At 44.4% G+C, this 22,034-nt stretch overlaps 1 long non-coding RNA gene across 1 annotated transcript; it reads left to right on the plus strand.

Annotated features, from left to right (window-relative positions):
• Positions 1 to 5,292: 5,292 nt before the first annotated feature.
• LOC122495605 lies at positions 5,293 to 7,730 on the plus strand. The gene is made up of 3 exons (XR_006300510.1): positions 5,293 to 5,577; positions 6,820 to 6,913; positions 7,185 to 7,730. It is a non-coding gene; the product is annotated as an uncharacterized LOC122495605 (long non-coding RNA).
• Positions 7,731 to 22,034: the final 14,304 nt, after the last annotated feature.

The following is a 22,034-nucleotide window of genomic DNA, read 5'->3' on the forward strand; positions in this document are numbered from 1 at the left end:
GAACTGGAGAAAACTGTATTCATTGGATCTCCTCTCAGGGAAAGAACTATGTATGTTTGGAAGAAATATTATGATAAGCTTCTTGGGGTAGGGAGGAGAGATTGTATGCATGTTTATGTTCAAGTAACGATGTAATGATTATCTTCATGTTCTGTTAAACTTCCTATTTAGCTGCAGGGCCTTTATTTTGCTAATTGGGCATGGCCCTCTTTGTTCTTCATACCCATCCAACCCCATTCCGGAGCTCAGCCACCCTAAATAAATGTTGAACAAACATCTAGAGGATATTGGTGTGAATATGAGAACCTGTCCGGAATGCCACGGCCAAGGTCAGGGAGCTCTGCCCAAGGTCAGGGAGCTCAGATGGTATGTGGGCAAGCAGGAGGGTTGTCTGTGAAAAAGAGAACTAAACACAATGAAGAGAGAGAGACGTGGGCATCATGGCTTGCTAGAGAGAGCACAATACTTGCAATCAAAATACCTGGGCTCCAGTAGAACTTTGTCACTAACTACCCATATAATCGTAAGCAATTGGTTGACTTTTTATTCATCTTAATGTCATTGGGGATTAGAATAGTGCTACAGGGCCTGGAGACACAGAAATATTTATTGACTATATGAGCAAATGAATGAGCAAATGAATGACAGCTTCAACTTCCAGTTTCTTCAACTGCAAGATAGAAATAAATAAATAAAACTTCTTACATTAGGGTCCCTTCTTTCTTCCTTAGACTGAAGGAGAGAATGCATATATAAATGCTTTGGAAACCATAAAGGACCCTCTAAACTCCAATGATTTTATAGTCAGACTAGTTATAATGGTAGGTCAAGAGGTATAAAATCTGCCTATTATTAATGTTGAATGCGTATCTAAGTTGATAGATAGGGATTCTAGAGTTCTGGATCCTCTGCTTTGAAATAAGAGGACACATGCCCTGCATCCCCAAAGTTGGGGACCACTGAATCGGTGTCCTGGAGAGTTCTACAGTTCAGGCTACCTCCTGTCTTTCTCCTTTACTCCTTACTTCCTACACTTCATTTCTGACACTTCTGATCACCAAATGGGTGGGATTTTTTTCCCACACCAAGCAATTCTCCAGGACAGTAACCGGATGTCCTACAATTTAACTCAATTGTGACGCTACATACCTGGAGATACTGTCCGATCCTGCAGCTTAAGGGCTCAGTCCCCCAAGATTGCCTTCACCCCAGTTCAGATGCCAACCTCAAGTCCAGATAGTCACCTGTGCTTCTGACTGATTGGCTATAAATTAGAGGTTCCCATGACCCCCCCTCCTTGGGTTCAATCAATTCGCTGGAGCAGCTCACAGAACTCAGAGAAACACTTATGTTTACTAGTTGATTAAGGGATATGATAAAGGATACAGATGAACAGCCAGATGGAGAGATACATACAGCAATGTCTGGGGGAGTCCTGAGCACAAAAACTTCTGTCCCTGTAGAGTTGGGGTGTGCCACTCTTCCAGTATGTGGTTCACCAACCTGGAAGCTCTCCAAACTCGAGATTATTTGAATGTTTATGGAGGTTTCATGGCATAGGCATGATCAATCATTATCTCCATTTTCAGCCCCTCTTCCCTCTCAAGACAATGCGGAGCCGAACATTCCAGACTTCTAATCATGGCTTGGTCTTTCTGGTGACCAGCCTCCATTCAGGAGGCCAGCCAGAGTCACCTCAGAACAAAAGAAGCCCTATGTCAGGAACCAAAGGCAGAGACCAAATATTAGAACAAGAGATGCTCCTAGTGTTTTTATCACTGAGGATATTACAAGGGCTCAGGAGCTCTGTGCCAGTAACTGGGGACAGAGACCAATATATATTATCTCACACTCTGAAACCATGACCAATATTTTGCTAATTTGTGGCAAAATGAGGGAAAATAAGGATGCTGTAATCTATTTTTAATAAAGCTACTTACATGAAAACGTGAGGAACATCCTCTTTTTTTTCTGAAATTATGTTCTTCCTTATTTTGGTATCAAATAGTCTTTTAAAAATGAGATTAAGGCAGTAGTAGATATTTATGTGGACTGTCCTTATCTAGCAAATCATAAGACGGCAATTCTATGTCACTGCCTCAATATCTCATTCATTTTACTCCCTGAAATTTTGTTCATGCATAAGAACCTTAAGTTCAGCGACTACTCCCCCAAGAGAGTTCTGGAAGGACACACAGGAATTTGGGGTTCTTGCATCAGTGCCATTTTCTGGTCCTTCAACCCACTAAAATTTAGCAGTTATAGATTTAAAAATTCTATAGGTAAAAATAAACCAGGAGAAGCTTTTTTGGAATGTTGTTCTAATGAAACAGTGAGATACAAAAAAAAACCCTTGTTTTTGGAGTCTTTGTTGAGGCTTATTAACAAAATAAATGACTAAAAATTTACACTTAAGCCAAATGGAAGCAGTAGCTGAAATATGAATAGATAAAATTATTTATGACCATTTCAGCATTGGCTTAATTGCCAGGGAAATGAGATGCCTGTTTTAACTTGACTGTTTTGGCATTTTCCACCTCTCTGCTTTTTTCCAAGATAACCTTTTAAAGACTGGTGTTGACCAGATTGGTGTAGGTTTTGACCAGATTGGGATCAAATTACATTTTGACTTTGATATCTGAGTCAATCCACAAATCAAGATTGAAGCATAAAAGAGGCCATTAAGAATTTGCAGATGGAGTTACCTTTTATTGTTCGTAACAGTTTTCAATTAAATTTAGTACATGGAGAGAAGTTCTAGAAGTGTTTGCATCGTCCTCAAACACTTGTCCTCAAATTGTCCTCAAATCATTTTTAGAGCATTCTGTTATTTCCAACTCTTACGCCTCCTAATTCTCCTTTATGGTAGTTTGTCTTTTCATGTGGTTTGCAATCCTTGATTATGAACTCATCCCTAGAAAGGTTGTGTGTTTTGTTTTCCTCTCCTGAGAGACCCTCTGACCTGGGGGTTGTGAATCGTCTCTGTAGAGCAATTTGACATTTGCATCTTCTAAAGCCCTAGGGTTTTCAGTGTTCTATACCACTTCTTCATTTAATTTCTCAGTTTGGGATTCTGGTGCCACACACGTAGTATAGATGGGTTATGATGTGCGTGTGCATGCTGACCTCAATTTTCAATTTTCCTTAATTGACTTTTGCCAATTTGAAACTCCAGATAACAAGCTCAAAGCTTTCTTAGGATGCCTTGTGAATTTCCACCCGTTATTATTTTTTTAATGTTTATTTATTATTGAGAGAGAGAGAGAGAGAGAGAGAGCGAGCAGGGGAGGGGCAGAGAGAGAGGGAGACACAGAATCCGAAGCGGGCTCCAGGCTCTGAGCTGTCAGCACAGAGTCTCACATGGGGCTTGAACAACCCATGAACCATGAGATCATGACCTGAGCCAAAGTCAGACGCTTAGCCCCTTCACTTGTTATTTTTATATAATCTTTTGTCACCATTGAGCTAGCATTTATTGAGTGCTTACTCTGTGCTAGAGCTTCTGCAGACACTATTCTATAAGGACCTCTCTACTCTCTCCACTGGGCAAATATCAGTAAGTTCCATCCATTTCTTGTGTTTCTCCTTATCAGTACCTGAAGGGCGTATTTACTTTAGGCAATTATAAGCATAACAAAAAGGATTTCCTGAGAATGGCTGAACCTGCATTTTGGAATTATATATGCACCCTAACAGTCTTCTTGTATGGTATATAATATCACTCTGACGCTAATATCCACTTATTTCCCACCAGGATTTAGGGGAAACCAGGAGTCACTGGAACCAGGTGTCATACTATTTGAGTTCAGGTCGTCCTTTTTGTTGTAGTTGTTCCTAGTCTATCTGGGACCCTATTTCCATGACCCGTGCTGTTTCATCTAGATTCGCTTCGGACCGATCATTTTAGCATTGGAGTGTATGTATGTAATTTGCAGAGCGTTTTTAGTTTTTCTCACTGCAATTGCTCAAAATTCAGTACTAAAGTACATCATATGACTTGCCATTTCCCCAAACTTACCGTTCCTCTCCTCAAGGAATTCCTCTGACCAGAATTCCTCTGCCTGGAACCCCACTTTAACCCTTCTGTCTGAGAAACTCCTATGTGCCTTTCTCCAGACCCAGTTCAAACGCCTCCTCAATTGTGATGCCCACCCTTAGCCTCCCAGCTAATCCATTCTTCTTCTGTGCCCCCAAATCACCTTCTGCATAATCATGAATAATTATTTGTACATATGTTTATTTCTCCCATCAAATATGAGCCCCCTTGAAACGAGGGGGAGCGTTTATTATTATTATTATTATCATTATTATTATTATTATTTTGTCTTTAGCAAACAAGAGTTCCTGGCACATAACAGGTGATGAAGAAATGATTGGGAAGTAAATGAATAAAGGTTAAAGGCTTTTTATTTATTTATTTAATATAATTTATTGGCAAATTGGTTAACATACAGTGTGTAAAGTGTGCTCTTGGTTTTTGGGGTAGATTCCCATGGTTCATCGCTTACATACAACACCCAGTGCTCATCCCAACAGGTGCCCTCCTCACTGCCCATCACCCATTTCCCCTCTTCCCACCTCCCCCCATCCACCCTCCGTTTGTTCTCTGTATTTAAAAGTCTCTTATGGTTTGAAAGGCTTTTTATTTAATCAACTGTATTTTTATTCTTGGGTAATTTACATCTTTTTTTTTTTTTTTGAGAGAGAGAAAGAGAGAGCACATGTGCAAGTGAAGGAGAGGGGCAGAGGAGAGAGAAAGAGAATCTTAAGCAGGATCCACACTCAGCTCAGAGCCCGACTCCGGGCTCAATCCCATGACCCTGGGATCATGACCTAAGCCTCAGTTGCTCAACTAACTGAGCCACCCAAGTGCCCCTCCGTCCTTTTTTTGCTGTTATGCAAATACGTGTAATGTAGGAAATACCAAGGACGCGTCTGTTCTACCACGTCACTGCTAATGACTTTTGCAAAATGTCTATGAATGCCTTCTACAAAACTACCTTCTGAAACTGTGGTGGAGAAAGTTTTATACAATTTATCCATCTGGATGAAGGTCCCAGTGTGGCTGTTTTATAGTCTCATGTTCATGACCTGTGGGTAAACTCCTAAGAACTTACGTGATCCCAGCCAAAGCCAGGAGCAGCCACATTAGAACCTCTGGGTTATACGCATCTTCCCTGGAAACACTGGACTCTGGCTGCACTTCCAGTTGTAAATACCTAATCACGTCAAAAATGTGTAAAGTTCCAAGTCCAAGGCACTGCACACAGCTCTTTCCAGTACATGGGTCACAGCTGCAAAGCTGTCAAAATAGCAGAACAGTGGCCTGGAACTCTGCCCTCCAGAGGTCCAGGGCATGTGGGCAGACTCACAGAAACAGATGGCTAGACATGGAAGAAAAGCTAGATTTTGATTTTTTGCTTTATAAATTCAGCAAATTGGGCACAGCAGCAATAGTCAGATTCTATCTGGTTCACTCCCAGCAAACCAGACTCTTGTGGATCTGCACGGCTTCATGTGGCTCCATTTCTTTTCCAAGATGATCTCATCTTGCAAATGGGCTTTCATCCTGATCAGGTAGAGAGAAAAGCTGGTGACTTGGCAGGATAATTCTTGCCTGTAAGAATCAGGCCCTGATTCTGAATGAATCAGGGCTCCACATTTTCCGGGCATTTATCTTTGTTTTGGATCATTTGAGGCTGAATCCACACCTTGGCCACTCATCCCTCCACTGTTCTATCTTTCCTTGATAAGAAGAGAGTAAGAAGTAGACGGGCTATGAGTTATGTTGTTAGCACGAAGGGCCTTTCTACATTGTTTTTTCTCTTTTTACAGTTTATCTTACATTCCCAGTCATCCAGCAGAATTGTAAACTGGTAGTTTGAAGGGGCTGGTACAGCTCTTCTCTCAGATAGTCCTTATGCCTCTGACAGAATGCTTCCTGGCCATGGGACTGACCGTCGAGAAAGACAATACAGCCTGTGGGATGTGGCTGGTTTGGGAGGTTTTTGAGTCTTGACGCTGTGATTTGGTGTTATGTGTTCTTATCCTCTCTCAACCTAAGTTATTGAATTTGCGAAATGGGGCTAATAAAGCATTCGATTCAGGTTGACAGTAGGCTAGGAGAGCACTGCCACCGTGTCAGCAAGGACAAGGTGTAGCTGCCACACTGCCAAGACCCAGCACCCCCTAAAGTGACTCAGCTAAGAAGGCAGTCCCAGAAGGGCAGCCTAAATTGTGCCCAAAAGGCTAATGTTCCATCAAGCTGTTGGAGCAGCGGGTAGGGGGACCCCTCCCTCAGTGGCTACTTGGGAAGGAGGAGGAAGTAATGCGCAGGTGCTGAGATGATGGCTCCCATTTCGGACCTGACATTCAGGATTTCTGTGACTATCAGCAAGTTATTTCATGTTTTTAAGCTTCATTTTCTTCACCTGCAAATTGAAACAATATATCTATTTGGAGAGTTCCTGAGAAGCTTAAAGTAATGGAGTGAAAGCATGACAAGGGTTTAGCAATGGGCTTAATATGTAGCAAGTGCCTAAAAATGGTAGCTTAAGGCAAACAAGTAGCTGGAAGACAGCAGAGTTCGGGGAGATGGATCCATTCCTGTAGAATCCCTGCCCATAAGAGGACAGATGAGAGGGACAGGCTCTCTCTTTTCGATGGGTAGTAGTGAGAGCCAACAAGCCCAGCCTAGCCATTGGGGCACGGGCTCAGGCTCTGTTCTTAAGGTGGCCATGCTGTTGGACGGAATTAGGATGTGGATATCAGGCTTCATCTGGAAATTCTCAGAGACCTGTATCTTGTACTATGTGACAGGATGCCTGAGGCTTTGCAAGGGAGAGTATTACGCTGGTTGGCCTGTCGGAGTCTTCATGATGCATCCCCACCACCCACCCCTCCAGTCCTCAGGGTGAGTTTCCTGTTCAAGTGTTTAGGGGGGGACTGAATGCAACTTTCGAGAATTGACTTAGAGCTTGGGGGAACCAGGAGGCAGCTGACACTTCCCCTAGTCGCTCACAACTTGTGTTGACTGAAAAATACTGCCATATAAGGTTCCCCATGACCTGACTTCTCCCCATGGTTTTAGCCAGGCTCTTCTTCACAATTTAAGCTTTGATGATATCCCCACTTATACCATGCTGATTTATGCCTCCATATCGTTGTTCTTCCCAAACCTTCAGCCTGCAATGCTTTTCCTGCATTTCTTCATCTGGACAGCCTTCAACATCCCTCAAGGCTCAGCTGAGTAATCCCTTCCTCCAGGAGGCCCTCCCTGAGTCCATGGGATAAAAATAGCAACCAATCAATTAGCACTTAACTGAGTACCAGACAAGTGGAATAAGCATTCTATACTTTGCATCATGTAAAGTATAACTTCAACAACTCTGAGGAAACAGAACCCTCAGAAAGTTGAGTGGCCTGCTCATGGTCCACTTTAGCAGCTAAGATACGTTGGAGCCTGGATTTTAAGTCATATGTGCTAAACCCAAGACTGATGGTTTCTAATCACTATGATAGGTTGCCTCCCTGCACGTACCTCCTTCAAAATTCCCACAAACCCCTTTGCAATTTCTCTCTAATCATGTGAAATGGAAGTCATTCACCTCTGTTAACTCCTCCGAACAGAAGGAAATTCCCCCAGGACAAAAATTCTCCGGATCTAGCTCTTCATCTCATACCTGACATGGAGTGGTCATTCAGTAAAGGCTAAAGGCCATGTGAAATAAATCAAAGGGTACAAAACTTATTTTTTAAATGGTGGTGGAGAGAGAGACATGGGTTCGGGGGAGCTCCTCGTCTAGCAGGGGATAGGAAATGATCAACATGCAAGGTAATTCAATAGGAAAAAAGAAAATTGCTAAGACAGATTGGTGCTCAAAAGCTAGATAAGTGTATGGAAAAAAGCAAACCTTAACCCTTACCTCAAACTATATGCCAAAATTAATCCAACAGCGATCACAGATATCTCTGAACATAAAAGCTGAAAATATAAGGCTTCTAGAAGGAAACCTAAAAGAATATAGTTGCACTATGTGTTAGGCAAAGATTTCTCAAGACAAAAAAAAAAAAGCACTAAATTATAAAAGAAATTATATTGGACTTAAGAAAAAATAATCATGGGGTGTCTGGGTGGCTCAGTTGGTTAAGCATCTGACTCTTGGCTTCAGCTCAGGTCATGATCTCACAGTTTCGTGAGTTGGAGCCCCACATAGGGCTGACAGCGGGGAACTGCTTGGGATTCTCTTTCTCCCTCTCTCTCTCTCTGCCCCTCCCTCACTCACACACTCTCTCCCTCTCACTCTCTCCCTCAAAATAAATAAATAAACTTTAAAAAATTAAAAAATAAAAATAAATAAATAATTCCTATAATTAGGTAAGGAAAATATAAAGATAAACAACCCAATAAAAAAATGGACAACAAACTTGACCAGGCACTTCACAGAGGAAGATTTGGAAAAGACTAATAAGTACAGGAAATACGATCAAGTTCATTAAATTAATTCAAACTAAAATCACAATGATTTCACATCCATGAGAATGGCTAAAATGAAAAAACAAAACTGCTAATACTAAATGTTGACAAGAATGTGGAGCAAAGAACTAGACTCATACATTGCAGGCACAGCCATTTTGGAAAATTATTTGTCAGTTTCTTATAAATTTAGATACTTGCATTACGATCCAGAAATTCCACTCTTGGGTATTTACCCCAGACAAATGAAAACAAAACTCTATAAAACTACTTGTTTCTGGAAGCTTATTCATTATAGGCCCAAATTGAAAACAATTCAAATGTCCATCAGTAAGAGAATAGATAAACAAATTGTGGTGCATCCATTCAATGGAATACTACTCAGCAATAGAAAAGAAAGGACTGCTGTCACATATAACATGGATGAGTCTCAAAAACATTATTTTGACTGAAAGCAGCCAATCACAAGAGTACATTCTACATGATGCTATGTGTATGAAATTCTGATATAAGCAACACGAATCTATGATAATAAAAATCAGAGTAAGGGTTGCTATTGGTGGCAAGTTTGGGCTAAGAAAGGGTATGAGAAAACTTTCTGGAGTGATGGAAATGTTCTAGATCTCGATCAGGCTGACTACACAGGTATATTGATTTGTCAAAACTCAGAACTGCAGTCTTAAAAATCTATTTTTACAAACAGTTTTAGTTCAAAGGAAGAAATAGAACCACTGTGCTTTGTTCAGATCACACTTGAAATACTATGTTCAGTTTTGAACACATCTTAAAAACAATAAATCAAACTATGGGTTGCCAGGATGCAATGAGAAAGGTAAGGAATGGGGGAGGTGCAGGCCGAGAGAAGACAAAGAGGGAGTGTTGTCCTATTTAATCATCGGGAGGAGAGTTGTGTGGTCGAATGCCTACATTTATTCACCGGGTCTCTAAAGGGCATAACCAGAACCAGGGGGTAAAAATTACAAAGAGGAAACATTTTCTAGACACCAGGAAATGAGGCTGCAAAGCAAAGCAAAGCTTGGACAGTCATCAGAAGGTCACTGACAGAACCCGGACAAAAGGTGGAGCAGCCTGGACCGCACGTGCTGTAGGGGTGGAGAAGACTGGAAGGGAGAGTGGATGTGAGAAAAAGCAGGAAGTAGACTGGGACATATGACACATGTGTTATGTGTGTGTATGTGTGTGTATGTGTGTGTGTGTGTGTGTGTGTGTGATATACAAGGGAGAGCAGTGAATAGAAAATGACTCTGCCGTGTTTCCGAAGAAGACACCATTGATATTGGTATGCGTCATAGAATCTTATGAATCAGGAAATTGTGTTTAAAACATTAGACCTTAAAATTGTGCTATTGTGTCTGACTAAGCAATCAAAATGGATTTTAAAGAAAATGCGACCGAGTCACAGAGCTATTGGAGACAGGAACCAGAAGCCAAACCACCCACCTGCCTAACCTTTAAAGGCACCACGATAAGCTGTTGTCCTTCAACCCCATCCTATCACCCCATTTCAATTTCCTGTGCTTACCCCATCTGAAAGTTTTCTTATTTATTTATTCTAAACTTTATATTGTATGTCTCAGTCCACTGGAATATAAACCTCTGAAGAGCAAGGATGTTGTGGTCTTAGTCACGGCTAGTGGCCCAGCTTCTAGAGTCCTGTGGGTCACAAGAAGGTGCTCCATCACGAACTGAAGGTTGAGTGAAGTTCAAGCCAGAGCTGGTTTGGGGATGGCTTACTCGGCGATTATGAATGGGAACCGCAGAAACCCATGCCAGAATACTTCAGCCATTCGCAGAAGCTGTAGTGAGCATTTCAGATGTGTGTTTCTTTCAGTCCGACACTCATAATACCCCGAGGGCACGTATGCTTTGTGCCAAGGCGAGTCCTCTTAGGCTCACATCTGCTCCAGCTGCTGTTTGCCCAGACAGGTTCCAGACACGGTTCCCTGCAGACGGCTGCTGCAAGCGCACTTCTCTTTCCTGCCTGGGGCTTCGCTGATTCCAGCATGTGACACGCCCTCAGGAACCTTCTGGGCATCTCATGCATGGGCAGCTCAATAATGCGAGCACTACAGGAACACCCTTGATCAAAACGGGGTGGGGGAGTCAATGGACAAGCGCTTCCCCCTTTTGTAATCAGGACCAGTAGTTCTGAGACGATGCTTTGCACGAGGGTCCTCAGAAAGTGCAGCAGGTGAGATCAAGCAGCAGTCACCTGTAGCGGGAGCCAGCTTGATAATGCACCCTTATATTGGCACTCCTTCTGTCCTTGTTCCTCGGTCCACATTGCCCTTCTTCACTCCTCCCTAGGACCAAATAAACTAACTGCACCCATGCATTTGTCTCAGGCTCTGCTCTCTGGAACACCCAGGCAAAGACAACAACCTAATTTTCATTACCTTGACTCTGAAAGTGCTTTCTTGTTTTAGGAAAACCACCTGGATATGTAGGTCAGAAACTTCTGGCAACAAGAAGGACGCATTAAAATCCCCATATGCCCTTTAACTCTCGGGGTCCCTCGGCAGGTGCTGAGGCAAACCAGATAGCATGTGGCCCTGGTGTAAAGGCAGCATCCCCAGGGGCTTCGGCACCTGCCATCTGATGGGCAACGGCAAATCCTCCCTGAGAAGAGCAGCTGAGGGCAGAAGCCATCCTCAACCATGAAGGATGAGTGCCTGGCTGGGGGGGAGGGGGCAGGGCAGCTGCTGGAAGGCAGCAGATGGGCTGGATGAGCCTATGGGGTGGAGATTTCTCACACCCCCTGCCACTCAGGGACATCTTCGGTGAGGGGAGGCCCTTAGCAGAGAGACCCAGGGGCTGGAGAAAGGACAGTGAGTAAGTAGCAAAGGGTCTTCTTCTGTGATGGGGTCTGTATCTTGTTCCCTGGCCATTTTTTTCTTCTTAATGAAAGAGGTAAAATTTTCATAACATAAAGTTAATACTGTACAGTTCAGTGGCTTTTAGTAATTCACATGTTGTGCAACCATCAACCTTTATCTGGTTCCCAAACATTTTCATCTCCTCTCAAGGAAATCCTGCCCCCATTAAACAGTTACACCCTCTTCCCAGCCCCCGGCTACCGCGAATCTGCTTTCTGTCTCTATGGAGCTACCCATTCTGGATATTTCCTATAAAGAGAATCAAACATCCTGCGACCTTTTGTCTCTGGCTTCTTTCACTAAGCATAACGTCTTTGACGTTCATCCATGATGTAGCGTGTGTCAAACTTCACCCCTCTTTAAGGCTGTGTAGTGTACCATTATACGGATATATATGTACATAATCACATTGTGTTTATCCGTTCACTGATTGATGGGCATCGGGGTGTTTCCGCCTTTCATCTGTTGGGTGAGTGCTGCTGTGATCGTTCGCGTACAAGCACGTGTCTGAGCCCCTGTATTCAATTCTTTCGCAAGTATGTCTGGAAATGGAATTACTGCTCATCCATCGCCACGTGTGATTCTTTTTCCGATGCTCCCGTTTGAGCCCCCCTGACTCTCTCTGCCAATTGGTTGGCTGAAGGAGAAAACCAATCACCAGTTTTAACTAAAGATCTACGGAAGGATTTAGGACACCCACCTGCACACATGGGGCTTGGTCAAAGCTAAAGAAGCTGGCGTCCAGGGAGATGGGAGGGGGCTGGCCTGAGTGTTCCCCTACGCCCCTCTTCTTTACAGTGAGGGTCTTAGCCTTACTGTGAACTCACCTAGATGGGTTAGGTGGATTTGGTTGTGGGCGAGACCTGTGTACCTATGTAAGTATAGCCCTGGGGCCTCATTTAGGTACATATACGAAACCATTTCACAGGCACAAGCCAGACCCTTATTTTCGTTTTCCCTGTGGGAAGTCTTTCAGCCGGGTGTCTATTTATTTATATTGGTTACCATGTAAGCATTATTTGGAACAAATCTTGAAAATTAGAAAAACAGAAAAAATAGGGTTCGGTACTAACCAAGCTGAGGGTCACGCCTCCGAATTAAAACATACCACCTGTACTGAGACAATCTGGGTTGGAGTCGAAGGCTTTCCGTTTGCCACCACGTGAACGCCGTGTAGGCTGAATTTGGGACCCTCTCACTGGGGCAGTTTTAAGACATTAAGTCACTGTTGGCTTTGAGCGGTACTCGTTCTAAGAAATGGATGGTTTTTTTAAACAACAAATGTCCCAGAGTTCTGTTTGGGTACTGTTTTAGTTTGGAAATTAAGCACGTACCTGCGTCTATATGTTAGTGGGGGAAGAATCGGTGGTCAAAACTGAGACAGGAAATATACATTTAAAGCGATGTGCACAGGGACATCCAGTGCATGAAAAAGATATCTGTGGGCGTCCAGGTCTTCTTCCCTCACGCCTGACCTTTTGACTCAATTGAAGAGCTGTTACTTCGATGGGCACAAAGGTGTCCAAGTGCCCCTGGGCGAGAGAGGCGTCTCACTTCCTGGGCGGTGGCGCCGCAGCTTCTGTGGACACTCACAGCGCCCCACCCCCTGCCCCCACCCTCACACCCACCGCTCCAACCCCCCCCCCCCCCAGCCGCCATCTGACTCACGTTTTCCACCGTGGAGGTCACTGACAATGGAGCAATTAAATAGGCAGACCTGCTGAGGTATTCAAGTTTCTGTCCATAAATCTGGTGGGAACCTTGCAAGGGGCCTGCTTTAATTACATTCTTTCAGAATCCCAAGGTCAACGCGAACAACCCTTTGGGAGCTGGCTTGCTATTTTGATTTTTAACTCTCCTCTTCATCAACCTGACAACGTGTTTTAGCTGGTGATGGCTCTCATAAGACAGCTGAATTTGCATCTTGGGGTTTCATGCATATTTTAGTAATGTATGCAGAAGGAAAACTGCAAGGAGGCATCTAGAACTTTAGCACCCAGAATTTACAAAAAAAAAAAAAAAAAGCAAATGTTCCAAGGAAAAGCAAGATTTATATTCTACTGTTCCAAACAAAGTTTCTCTTTCCCTCTCATCTCCGCAAAATAATCGCATTCTCATAGCACCTAATAGTTGACAAGCCTCCTTCATTCACCCAGCACCATGCGGTGGAATCCTCTCCCAAACCTTATGATTAGAGTTAATGCCCACTTTACAGATGGAAGAACTGAGGATCAGGAGGAAGTAGAGCAGGGTCAACAACATGGACTCAGAAGTGAGCAGAGGTAGGATCGAATCCTGGCTGCACCCCTGTCAGGTTACTTGATCTCTCTTTGCTCAGTTTTCCCATCTGTAAAATGGACCCAATGAAGCCTTGGTAACTAGATTTTATGGTTGCTGAGAAGGATTAAATGAGTTTGTCTATGTATTTAACTTAGCAAGGAGCATTCAAAAAGGGGTCCCTCGGCTACCTCTGCTATGACAGGTTTTAAATCCTTTGGCTTCTCAGATTAAGTTCCTTTCCATCAGTGTTCATTAAAGTGAGGCTACAAAATAGGGGGCCCTGGGTGGCTTGGTTGAGCATCTGACTCTTGCTTTCAGCTCAGGTCACGATCCTGGGTTGTGGGATTGAGCCCTATGTCAGACACCGTGCTGAGCATGGAACCTGCTTAGCTTAAGATTCTTTCTCTCTCTCTTTCTCTCTCATTCTCTCTCTCTCTCAAAAAAATTAAAATAACAACAACAACAACAACAACAAAAGTGAGGCTACAAAATGAAGTGCATCTGATCACCCACAGTATACGCCATTTCATTGGAAAATCTTTATAAAATTCAGGTTTCTCTTTGCTAAAATGATACTAACAGTAGTTCCAATCTCATAGGCATAGAGATGTCATGAAGACAAAGTGAGGCAACAATCACAGGGCCTGGCATGTGATATTTAGCGCATTTTGTTAAATACTACTATTATTACTAATTAACATGCTATTTAATGTCTATTATTATTTGTACTATTACGTAAGCCTTAAAATCTATACTAATTTTCTGACCGTTCAACCCTTATCAAGGAAAGGAAAAAAAAATCAGTCTTTACTTTTCATAAGAAGAGCTTATAAGCATAATTATTCTCCAACCATATCCATTTATTTTCCATTTTTAGACTTGACCATTGACTTACCTGTGCCATGTACATTGAAAGCCATGTACTAAGGACCAAAGTATCCTGGAATGGCATCAGGAGACCTATGTTCTAATCTGCAATCCAGCACTAATTTACTGTGTGACCTTGGGCAAGTCACTGGACCTTTTCTGTGCCTGTTTCTTCGTCGATTGAACAAGAGGATCAACCTAAGTCTCTTTTAGCATTAAGATGATATGTTTCAAATCTCTCCCTATGTGTATTAGCTTCCTTTGTAACTATTTTTATTATTTAAAACCACTTTGTAGTTAGCTCAGCTGAACCTTTATTTTTATTTTCCTATGAGATAATGCACAGAGTTCTGCAGGAGGTTAACAGCAGAGACAGAATTAGGAAGCACAGACCTTGGCCTTCTGTGGCCTTCTGCCTCTGGTTTAGCTCAGATATCATCCTTGCTTACCCATCTGAACCTAAAGAGTTCGCTGATCCTGAGGAAATGCTGGAAGATGGTGGGGTGAGGTGTAACTCCATCTTCTCAGTTCTCAAGGACTCACTTGTGACCCTTGTATCCCAATGTCTCTGTGTTACTTCCGACATTTTCCAAAAATAACTCACAATTTCTCTTAACCTTACACACATATGATGAAAATGAAAAGAATTGTCAAATTCTGCCTGGCCTATAACAGTATGAGATTTAACATTTTCAGTGCCTTTAAAATGCCTAAATTTGGAATCTGCAAAGTGTTTTTGCCCTGTGATTGAGAGTCTGGATTTCCCCTTATTACTTCATACTTAGATTTTCAGAAGCTTGCTGACTCTCTCATCTTTATGATATTAGCAAAGCCTGAAAAGCCTAACAAATGGCTCTTAAGATTTGAAGGAGTTAGGGTAAAAACAAAATTGTGTTTTGAGTAACAAATATGAATATGTACTTTTATTTTTTTAAGTGTATTTATTTTGAAAGGGAGAGAGCGCACAAGTACAGGAGGGGCAGAGAGAGAGTTTCCCAAGCAGGCTCTGCACTGTCAGCATGGAGCCCGATGTGGGGCTCAAACTCACAAACCATGAAATCATGGCCTGAGCTGAAACCAAGAATCATATGCTTAACCGACTGAGCCACCCAGGTGCCCCATGAATATGTATTTTCACAACTTCCTCCATAGGATTCTGTTTCATGGATTAATCTGAGAATCATTTCCTACTGACAACACAGAGAAATTGAAAGTCTCATGCTCCAGAGCACAAAGTCAGCACAAAATGAGTGCATATGGTAAAGTCTATCTCATTAAAGACAAATAAGTAAATGACGGGAAGACAGTGGCTAGAAGAGAAGAAGCCATCAGGCTAAGGCTGTGGCTTCCTCTTTGCTTTTTCTGGGACAGAAGATGTTTGAATCTGCACGACGTGAAGAGGAGGGTGGGGAGGAGAGGAAGGGAATAAATCTGGAGAAGGAAGGAGTGTGGAGCAGTGCACAGAGCAAAGAGCCTTGGATGAGTTGGGAGAATTACTTCACCTTTCTTGCCTGTTTTGCATCAGTTGAGTGGGGGCAGTGACCCCTATTTGAGTGGGCTGGTTTCAGCATTAGACTCTAGAGGAGGACGTAGGTAGCGTGTTCATGTTGTGCCAAACCTCTAGTAGGCGCAGATAAGCTGGAGCTGTTGCTGTTGACAATTGATGGACAAGGGTCATCCTCAGGAGGCTGAAGGGAATGTTCAGGGCTGGCAGAGGGGCTCTCCTGGGGCAGGGGCAGGAGTGGGGGGCAGTCAGTTTCCCATCGAGAAAGGCAAGAACAGGACAAGGACTGGTGCCAACACGAGGGAGGTAGTTGGACTTGAACAGAGCCCTCTCCGAGCCCCATTGCCCAGCTCGGCTGCTATCAGGTGACAGGTCATCGGCAGCCTGGTGCTGAAATGGAAAACCTTGTGGGCATTAGTCTCATTTTACTCTTGTCTGTTTCTTCCATATTGCTTCTGTTCTTCAGAAAAATTCAGAATAAAAGGTAAAAACACGCATTTGAGGGTTTCGCATAGTAGTTGCAAATCCAGGTTTGTACCACTGCTGACCACAGTCTAGTGTTGTGCTAAATTCTGGTTCATTCCTGTGGCTGTTTTAGAACTTTAGCTTATTCTCAGAACATCCTGCCAGGGAGCAGTGTGTTGTTCACCACCCAAAGCACCAAAAGCCGTTGACTCCTTGGTCAATAAGGTAGAGCACAGATAACATAGGGTGGCCAGGAGGGCATGGCTCAAACACTGGGGAATTTCTCAGAATGTCTTGGCTAATCAAGAGGACGTGTGCCCTCTGTCAAAGTGTTCCCTATTCTCTCTTGGTCTCTGAGCTCCCTACAGGCTGGGGAATGTGGTGGCCACTGAGTCTGTGAAGAGCGGATGAGTGATCTATGCCGTGTCTCTTACTTCCCGGGGGCAGACGTGCAGCTCTCTGAAAACGCCCAACGTGGTGGGCATGCTCCCAGCTGCCAACAGCCCAACCTGAAGTGCAACCATGTACACTCGGGCCCAAGAAAAGGGAGCTTCCAAGGTCACTGACAAATGACAAAGATGTCTAATGGTGATCAAGGCATTTACAGGCCCCTCTGGCTTCACCCATCACCTCTGGTAAAATGGTGTGTGCCCTGACCCCTTTCAGAAGAACAACTTGGCCTGTCATATCATTCCTTTGTCCCATTTCCTCTGTGTCCTATTTTAGAAAAGAGAATTGGATTCAGCCTTGATGACCCTCATATTTTTCCTTACGATGTCTGCTCTAGAGGTATTGTCCATTGTCAATTTAAGAGTTTAGGAGACTGTATTCAGATTTTTTTTTCGTTTTGAGGGAGGGGAAATAAATCTTAGCAAGAGGTAATGTGACAGTAATATAGTAACAGGGTCCAACTGATTTAATTACTCACGGAAGTTTCCCACTGGTACCAGGAAGGGATTTGTACCAAACTCAGGGTGGGATGTGAGTCACTGTGAATCATGAACCACATAACCTCATAGAATTCCTCAGATTGGAATCACATCACCTTATCAACAGGAAAGGTGTCTGCCTCAGTCTCTGTTTCTCTCTCGACAGAGATTATATCCAGCTGCCAATCATCCCAGGTGGAGACACACAGTCAGGCTGTAGATGGTCTAATGTGGCAAATAATTTTAAGATGTCTGTTCCCTTTGCCTTCAAATATTGAGTGCTTTTTTGGGAGGGGCTGAGACTATCCTGTCAAAGGGCATTCAGACAGAGGAAATCTCTACAGCAAATGCTCTAAAGGGAGGATTAATTTAGCATGTGTGAGAAATAGTGTCAGTGTGGCCTCAGCAGAATGGATGGGAAGAGAAGGTACAAGGTGAGGTTATAGAGGTAGACCAGGGGGCACTCCTGCCAGGGTAGGAGAGTGATTATGGCGGGGTGGGGTGCGAGTAAGAGCAGGGAGAAGAGTAAGGTGATGATGGCAGTTCCAAAACGAGATAAAGGGGTTTGGGTTAGGGTGGTAGGAGGGGAGATGGAGAGAGGGGGTGGATTTGGGGTAAGTTTTGAGATGCAGTTGACGGGACAGGCCATGGATTAAATGATGATGGCGGGAAGGGGTTGCAGAAAAAAAGAACAATCTAAGATACTCCTAAAGGCATGCCTAGGAAGCAGGCCTTTTTAGGGGAAGGGAGAGCACGACTGAAGAGTCTTGTTTTGGCCATATGAGTATGGAGTGACCACTAGGCATCTCTAAGTGGCGACGTCCTGTAGGAAGCTGGATATGTAAGTGTGGGATTTCTCAAGGAGGTCAAGGCTGGTGATAAATATTTGGGCATTATTGGCTTCCAGATGGCCTTAAAGCCTTAAGACTAGACAAGGAATCACCTGGAGAGAGGGGAAAGGGGAGAAGCAGGAGGATCAGACCAAGTCTGCTGAGGAGAAGCCAAGGAGGAGGAAGGAGGGGAAGGAATGTCAGGGACACTGAGAGAGAAGAACGTTTCAAGGAGGAGACAGAGACAGCTGTGTTGGGCATGGCACACGGGCCAAGGAAGATGGTCCTGGATGAGCGTCCCCTGGATTATGCTACATGAAGACCATTGGTGACCTAGACAAAGGCAGAGGCTGCCTGTAGCGAGTTTGGGGACAGAAAACTGGCTGAAGAGGAGTGACGACATAATGGGACCCAGAAGTTGACCCAGGACTGTAGAACATTATCCCATTTAACTGTCATAATCATGATGTGAAGGAGGCATTGTTTTCACCCCATTTAAAGATCCAAATATGGAGACTTGGGACCATGAGGTCACTAAGGGTTGGAGTAGCCTTTGACTCAGTTTGAGTTCTTAGCCTCTCTTCTTTTACTGCCTCGCACTCCACCCCACCCTCTAATCCCACAGCTCCCTGGAGCAAGGATTAGCCGCATAGGATCACCTAGAGGAAGAAAGAAAACAAGTGAAGGGAAATTTCTCTGTGGAAGGTGGTAAGCAGGGCTTACAGAGGGAGGGATGATGTCACCGCGCCAGCAGAGGTATAGGCTGTGCAATTGCTCTCGCAGTCTTGCCTCCAGCAACTCCACATCAGCCCATTTGTCATCCCCCTATCTTAAACAAACTGCCCCGCAGTCTAGAAAGAAAGACAGCTACATTCCAGAGGATCCAATTTTGCCTTGTAGAGTATAGACATCCATGGCACAGGCCTTGAAATAGCCCAGCAAGGGGAATGGTTGAAACTCCAGGGGCTGTGCCTTTATAGATAGCCTTGAAACAGTAACGTTAAATCTTACTAATGCCACACTTCCCACCTAACCTATCCCATAAGAAAGGAAAGAAATCTGATCGGAGTGAGGTCCTCAACAGGGACAAGAAATAGGCGAGGGATCAGCACTTTATTCCAGAAGGAATCACAGCCGAGAAAACTGTTGCACAGGAGACATGAGGCTCATTCTTCTTCTGTAAAGGTGAGCTCAAAAACCCTGTCAGAGAAGTCTCATCTTCTTGGACTGTGTTTTCTTTTCTTTTCTTTTCTTTTCTTTTCTTTTCTTTTCTTTCTTTTCTCTTTTCTCCTCTTCTCTCCTCTCCTTTCCTTTCCTTTTTATAAGTTTATTTATTTCTTTTGAGAGAGAGAGAGAGAGAGAGCACACAAGAGAGACAGTGAACATGAGTAAGAGGGGAGCAGAGATGCAGGAGAGAGAATCCCAAGTAAGCTCCACCTTGTCAACCCAGTCTAACCCAGGGCTCAATCTTACGACCGTGAGATCATGACTTGAGCCAAAATCAAGAGTCGGATGCTTAACCAACTGAGCTACCCAGGTGTCCCTGGAGTGAGTTTTCTTAAATATAAAATGAGGAGCAAAGACTCAATATCTGGTTTTGGATATTTGTTTACCCCTAAGCACAGGCTCTGTTTCTGAAACTGAAATTTACATGGTGCTCCAGTAAATTTATGTCAGTGTGAAGGGCATGTGCCGCTGGCACCAAACCAAGGAGGGTCTTTGGTTTAAGTTCAGAGTCCAGCACCATTCCTCCTGAAATGAAGGACCATTTACAGTGAGTGTGGCTTCACATACAAGGTAAGCAGCTGCAGGTGGAACAGGAAAGACAAACACTTCTGCGTATTGTAATTGTAGGGTCTCGTGTACCCCAAGTAGCAAAGCCCACGGCCAAGCTTAGAGGGGAAAGGCTGTTCTACAAAGCATAGGGTCTGCTAAGAGGAACAATAACCTCCTTTGATCTGAAGCTGTCTGGTTAACTAGTGTTCTCCTTGGCAAGGTCATTCCCCAACTCCCCTCCCCCAGAATGGCTCTTTCTTTTTTTTTTTTTTTTTTTCCAACGTTTATTTATTTTTGGGACAGAGAGAGACAGAGCATGAACAGGGGAGGAGCAGAGAGAGAGGGAGACACAGAATCGGAAACAGGCTCCAGACTCTGAGCCATCAGCCCAGAGCCCGATGCGGGGCTCAAACTCCCGGACCGCGAGATCGTGACCTGGCTAAAGTCGGACGCTTAACCGACTGCGCCACCCAGGCGCCCGGGGAATGGCTCTTTCTAATAGGAGGCTGATCTGGAGGAGGGGTCCTAGTTCACCTCCCAGCCTCCACCTGCAAAGCTCAGAGAACCTTAGAGGGCCCATGGACAATTTGAGGGCAAATTACCAGAACCCAAGATCGGAGCCTCATCCTCCTCATTTATTTTTGTAAATTAAGTGGGACAGCAAGCCCAGAGTAAGGACTTGAAGGAGTAAAGGAAGGAGCGGTCCTCTTCTGGAGAGAAAGTGAGGTTGGGAGGGAGGTGACACCCAGGGCGTCTCTCTCTTTGCAGAGGGATGGAACTGGAAGGACCGTCTTTGGCAAAGTAAAGAACATCTGAGCTCGAGAGAGGGTCGTCTTTATCCTGTCTCCGCCCTGATACCTACCTGGCCTTTTAGTAAAGAATCCCTGCACCGTGGTCTTGCCAGTTTGGTCTGGAGGAGGCCTGTAAGGCAGGCTGCCCAGAGAAGGTACGGGTTTTGTACCAGTTCTCTGGGAGGGGGTCAAAAGGAGCTAGTGCTGCATGGGCACCGCTCCCTCTGCCCGCCCCATCATACGGAATCACAAGCAGACTCTCCACTCATTCGTAGTAGCAAAGAGGGAAGTACATACTTGGAGATGAAGAGGAGGGTCTTGCCACTCTGGAGTGAACTCTGGTTGAACCATAGATGGGGAAGCCTTGCACCTTGCTTGGGTGGCCAAGAGGACTCTAGAAGGCTTACCGGCAGCAACCCGGAGGCCTACGGGAGGCCGGGCTGTCAGGAGCAGAAACAGCACCGTGGCGGAGCGTGGACTTTGGAGCCCGGATGCCAGAATGCAAGTCTTGGCTCAGTCACTTAGGACTCTGACCTAAGACAATTTCCCTGGCCTCTCTAGGCTTCTTTGCTCACTAATGAGAGAGAGATAAAACTACATCACGGGGGTGGGGGTTGGGATTGAATGAGTGTATCTATAAATGAGTTCAAATGTAAAGTGCTTACAAAAGCGCATGGCAGGAGTGAGCGGGCATTAAATTGTCTTTTATTGTCTTGAGGCTGCATGGCAAGTGCATCGCTAATGCGATTTTATGTCTAGAGAGGTCAAAGGTCCTCTCAAGCTGTTACGTGGTTTCCCCATGGTTCTTGCCTCCCATCTGGTCTCCTATGGGACCCCTCAAAGATCCTTTGTGAATCCTTTGTGATGATCTTTAGTGTCCCTTTCAGGTGTAAGGGCCCATGTGTGGTCAAGAATACTTCCAGAAAGTAGCTTAGTCCACGCCACCTACTTTGAAGGTAAAGTGTGCCCTTTGGGTCCCTCATCAAAAAAGGCACATCCAGCACTAGGCCTAAGCCACATGGTGTTTTCCAAACTTCCCTGAGTCCCTGTTGAGTCCCCTTCTGACTTGTCCTGAAGCACCCTGGCCATCCCCATGCCTCAGTTGTCCTGAGCACCCACCTGGGCCTCCCCAGACCCTCCCAGTTTCGTTTCTGCTGGTGCTGGGCATCCTGTTCCCCCTCTCCCAGCTTGTAGCCACAGGGGTGGGGCCGGTTCAAAC

Source organism: Prionailurus bengalensis, chromosome F2 (assembly GCF_016509475.1).
Source record: "Prionailurus bengalensis isolate Pbe53 chromosome F2, Fcat_Pben_1.1_paternal_pri, whole genome shotgun sequence".
NCBI classification, from domain to species: domain Eukaryota; kingdom Metazoa; phylum Chordata; class Mammalia; order Carnivora; family Felidae; genus Prionailurus; species Prionailurus bengalensis.